This window comes from Gavialis gangeticus, unplaced genomic scaffold (assembly GCF_001723915.1).
Source record: "Gavialis gangeticus isolate Ggan-Ray unplaced genomic scaffold, GavGan_comp1, whole genome shotgun sequence".
NCBI classification, from domain to species: Eukaryota; Metazoa; Chordata; order Crocodylia; family Gavialidae; genus Gavialis; species Gavialis gangeticus.
In genome coordinates, this window is record NW_017728993.1 from 52,049,007 (window position 1) to 52,054,820 (window position 5,814).

Genomic DNA, 5,814 nt, shown 5'->3' on the forward strand with positions numbered 1-5,814 from the left:
GAACATTGTTGAAATGACAACAAAGGATTTAAAATATTACATAAACTTAGTTGATGAAGCAGCGGCAGGGTTTGAGAGGATTGACTCCAATTTTGAAAGAAGTTCTACTGTGGGTAAAATGCTATCAAACAGCATCGCATGCTACAGAGAAATCTTTCGTGAAAGGATGAGTCAATTGACGCCGCAAACTTCATTGTTGTCTTATTTTAAGAAATTGCCACAGCCACCCCAACCTTCAGCAACCACCACCCTGATCAGTCAGCAGCCATCAACATCGAGGCAAGACCCTCCACCAGCAAGAAGATTACGACTCGCTGAAGGCTCAGATCATGGTTAGCATTTTTTAGCAATAAAGTATTTTTCAATTAAGGTATGTACATTTTTTTTTAGACATAATGCTATTGCACACTTAATAGACTACAGTATAGTGTAAACATAACTTTTATATGCACTGGGAAACCAAAAAATTCATGTGACTTGCTTTATTGCGATATTCGCTTTATTGCGGTGGTCTGGAACCGAACCCGCAATATCTCCGAGGTATGCCTGTACATCTGGACATGCCCCAAGTGTCCAATGTAAAGCCCAAGGACATAAAAGCAAGAGTGGCTTATGCAGATATGTCCATGTCTGTTATGACCACAAAGTCTGACTGGCTTTAGATCAAATTCAAAAGGCAGAGTACATTTCTGTTTCTCATAGGCTTATTCTTTCCTCCTCATCCTGTACATTTTGGTCATTCACTAGGTCTTTAAAGTTATTGTAGGCTGCCAATTTGTGTCAGGAAATATGCCCTTTTCCTGGCACAAAAAGTTCGCCTACAGGCATTAAAGCCATTTGTACTCCTAGAGAACAAAGTGATTTTGTTCTACAAGCGTTAAAGCAATATATAGGGAATATATACATTCCCACCACAAACTGCTGTATATGTATATGTGTAGTGATGTGTAGTGATTCTCCTATAAAATGTTAGCTCTTTCAAACAGCATCATCATTGGAAAGCAAAGTTTTCTAGCACTGTGTGTAATGCCTGCTCATCTTCACATAGTGGCAGCTCACCACAGCTTACCTAGGACCCTCAGTATCCCACAGGTCCCTGCTCTCCCTCCCTCCTCACCCTTCAAGAGGGAGGGAAGGGAAGGGAGAGTGACTGGCTGCCTCAAAACCACCTCCAGTGAGTAGCTTTCAAGAAACCCTATGGAAACCTGCTTGAGCAGTCTCAGCTGTCTGGGAGTGAGCTGCACAAGCAGTGCCACTTCTTGAACTGTCCTGGAGAGTCCTGGGACTATTTAAGTAGCGGCACTAATTCTCTTACTCCAACCTTAATGTCCTTCCCTCTCTCCCACTCCCACTCCCTCCTCACTCCAATCTATCCACTCTGCTTGTAAAGGTGCTGGAGGGTTTGCTAAGGGCGTGCAAGCCCAATCAGGGGTCTGCACTATTAGGAAGAGGATTAGCAGCAGGCTGTGTACACAGATATAGCAGCCTTGATAACCAGGTTGGAGCTGAAGGTTGCAGAATGCACACGTGATTGGACAACTGAAAATCCTGGGCAAGAAGCCCAGGAGGAGGCAGGCAAGGGCAGCTGAGGAGAGTAGCTGGGAAAAGACTGCTGCCAAAGGAACTGCTTTGGAAAGGGCTGCCAGAAGAGGTTGCTGCTGATTGAACTGCCCTGATAAGATCTGTTGCTGAGGTCAAAGGAGCTGTGAGCTGCTGACTACCCAGGATCACCCAGTATCCTTTGCTAACAGAACAGGATTGTGCAAACCTCCCCCCTGCTTTAATTTCCCAGGGTGTAGGGACCCATTGGGAGGCAATCAGGGAAAGGGGGTAGCTAGGGGAAGTTCTCTGGGAGAACTAAAGGAAGTAAAAGGAAATCGTGGCTTTGTGGGAGCTCTAGCAGAGAGCTCAATGAAGTACAGCAGGGAAGGGGCCAAACATAGGAGAGCTGCTCAGTGGAGGGGGGCATGGGGAAGGGGAAGTATTTGGGGATGAGGTGATTTTTGCAGGAACCAAGGGAAGACTGGGCAGAGGAAAGAAGCCCTAGTCTCTGAAGCAGCTGCACCCAAGGGTCTGAGAAATAACTCCAACTGCTGACCAGATGATGGCGCTGCAACACCTTTTCTGAGGCAGAGCGAGCACAGTTCCACCCCACGCTCAACAGTAGCCATTACACCAGGGGTGGTCAAAATGTGACCCACCTGCCAGGCCATCCTATCCAGCCTGTAGGGCCCCTAAAAATTTAGAAAATTAATATTTATCTGCCCCTGGCTGCCTGTCACGCGGCCCTTGATGGCTTGGCATAACTCAGTAAGTGGCCCTCCGCCCAAAATAATTGCCTGCCCTTGCGTTACACAGTGGATTACTTTGCTGCTGGCGGAATGATTCTGTGGAGTTCTTGCTGTTTAGGTGTGTATGCCTCTTATAAGTTTCCTGAGAGTTAAAGTTGTTAACATATTTTTCCCTATATAATAAGTACTTTCATTTATTTGTTAGTGTAACATTTATTTATTTGTTATAGACTCATTATTATTAAGTCTATTGAATTTTTTTTTTGTTATTCATGTGATGTTGAACCTGTACATTTTTCAGCTACTATTGTATATAAATCAATCCTTGTAAATAGTCATTCAGTGTGTGATCCAGTGCAGGGAGACACATATGCGAGCACTCCATTGAGTGGTGGCTCCCAGCCCGTAGATGGAGTGGGAGTTGACCAAAGCCCATTGGCACCCCAGGATCCTGGAAATTTGGACATGGCCATGGGTGGCACTGCCACTAGGGTTACATGCTGATTAGCAGAGCAACTGGTATAGACAAGCCCAGGGTGAGGTAAGTGAGTAGGAGGGTGAAGACCATGTGAGTGAATTCCTGCTGCCACTGGAAAAGCCCTGGCAGAAGCTAGCAACAGTAGTATTGGGGGTGTCAATGATGAGAAGAGAAGTTCTCCTCATTCCTGCCATCCTGGGAGCATGGAGGGTTGTCTTTGATACCTCTGCATTTCAGCAGCTGCTGTGTGATCTGATCATTGACATTCTGCCTCCTTCCCTAGCAGGGAAGAGGCCAGGCTGTCAATTATTGGATTCCCCTGGGAATGGGATGGAGAGGACCCAGGGAGCAGACCCAGACCCCTACTGCCACCTAGCTGGGGAGCCATTCTTTCAGACAACTATGTAGCTTTCTTGTACGCCTCCCTCCGTTTTCCTAGCATAGTAAATTTTCTGGAAATATTCAATGCTGTAATTCCTTGTCCATAGCATAGGCTGCGTCTACACTACACAATTCCACTGGGATAACTAGGTTAGCCAGAGGTGTGACAAGTGTGATCCTAGACACGGCTATGTTAACAGAGGGCCTCAGTGCAGCAAGCAAGAGTTACACCAGTTTTCAGTGATACCTTTTATGCTAGTGTGTCTCAAGGAAGGTAGTTTTACTGCAGTGGAGGCCAAACCTTTTGGCAGGTGTGGCAAAAATTAGCTCAGCGTCCTCTCAGAGTGCCAGTGTGAATGAGTATCCTTGTCCTTCTGCTCTTGTCCAGTTGGAGGAGTCTCTCGGCAAGACCAAGAGTTCACTTTACGGGTTACACACACCGAACTCGCCTGCCACGTCTTTGATGATTATTTGGTTCAGTTGGACAGTCTGGCACGTGCACATCCAAAAGTGAAACCTCGTGTCTGCCGGACCTGGAGTTGCTGAGGGCTCCTCCACCCCTACACCCTCACCCGTGCCTCTGTGGGTTGGACCCTCACTTGACACAAACTCGCCCCCTAGTCCAATTCTTCCAACGGGGGTTCAAGTCTCAAAAAAATAGTGAAGAAAATGAAAACACAGCTCCTGTCTGGAAGGGCCGCTTCTGGTCCCTTCCGCCCTTGTCTAGAGCAGGATACCACACTTCCTTCTGGAGAATTCTTTACCCTAGTAGGGCATCTTCAGCTCTCCCTCCGGGATGCCCGATCCCTCATCACTACGGCCGCGCCACCCGCCGTCCGTCCGCACCTTAACTGGAGGGCTTCCTCGGACTGGGTCCGCCAGAGCCAGACGCTCCTGGCCGGCCCGCTCTGTCCCTCCGTGCTCGGGGTCACCACCCTTGAGTCCTGTTCCTTGCTGGGGTCTTACCTGCGCCCCAGAACGTGCGGGTACGGCGTTGAGTGGCACTCAGCCGCCTCTCTGTGCTCTCGCCGGTGTGCGCCCTTTGGACCGTCACTTCCAGTTCCGCCCCGTTTCTGTGTCCCGCCGACACTTTTAAACTGGTCCCTCTCCCCGCACTCCTGAAACAGGTAAGTGATTGTCCCGTCTTCAGGGGCAGGGGCGGGTCCGTTCCTGCAAGCGGCCTGACCCAACGATCCCCGGAGCCTCGGGGTTCCTTCGTGCCCGCACACTTCCCACCCCTCAAGACACTTCTAAGCGTTCTTCCTATGCGCTTCCTTCCTTCCCCCTTACTCCTTCTCTCTCCCCATCCTTCCTCGGGACATCTTGACAAGAAGTCTGCCACTGTATTCAATTTTCCTGGCTTATATGCCACCTGGAATTGGAAGGGTCAGAGGGCTAGTGCCCAATGCATTATCCTGGCATTGTCGGTTTTGGCTGTATGCAGCCATTTCAGGGGGGGCGTGATCCGTGACCAATTTAAATTCGCGCCCAAAGAGGTAGTACCGAAAATAGCCAACCCCCCCACCGAATTGCCAAACATTCTCTCTCTATAGTGGAGTACCTCTTTTCCTGATCGTTCAGTTTTCTGCTGGCATACACAATTGGACGTTCCACCCCGTTGACCTCTTGCGACAATACTGCTCCAAGAGCATACGCTGAGGCATCCGTCTGCAACGTAAACGGGATGGCAAAATTGGGGGTGTGTAGCATTACCTCCTGGCATAAGGCCCCTTTTAGCTCTTCAAACGCTTTCCATCGTTCTTCATTCCACTCAATTTTACCCTTTCGTTGGCCCTTAGTGGCCTCCACTAATGACTTAGACATTTCCACAAACTTAGGGATGAACCGTCTATAATAACTGGTCAGGCCTAGGAACGCACACATTAGTCTCTTTGTTAATGGGGGTTTATAGTCTCTAATAATCGCTGCTTTGTCCGTCAAGGGCCGCATCTGCCCCTGTCCTACCAAGAACCCTAGATATTTAGTTTCTTGCCCACTCAGGGAGCACTTCTTAGGGTTAGCTGTTACGCCCATTTGCCGCAGTTCTAACAGGACAGCTCAGAGAGCCTGTAGGTGTCGTTCCCAGGTCTCTGTATAGACAACAATATCGTCAATATATGCCACTGCGTACCCCTGGTGGGGCGCAAGGGCCCAATCCATCAATCTTTGGAAGGTGGCCGCCGCCCCATTAAGTCCAAAAGGCATTCTTTTGAATTCAAACAAACCCCAGGGTGTACCAAATGCGGTCTTCTGTTGATCTTCCTTGTGGAGTGGGATCTGCCAATAGCCTTTGGACAGGTCGAGGGTTGAGATAAACCTCGCCTGTCCTATACGCTCCACTAAATCACTAACGTGCGGCATTGGGAATGCATCAAACTGGGTCAAGGCGTTTAGTTTTCTAAAGTCCACGCAAAGCCTGAGGCTTCCGTCGGGTTTCTCTACGGGCACTAGGGGGCTGCACCACGGACTCCGAGAGGGCGTTATGATCCCCTGTCTCAGCATCTGCTCCAGCTCCTTCTTAACTGGCTGGCATTTATGATAGGGGATACACCGCCACTTTTCCCGGGCTATTTGGCCCTCCCTAGTAATAATCTTATGTTCTATCCCAGAAGCCCTCCCTAGCTGATCCGAAAAAAATCCTGAAACTCTTTTACTAACCCCTCT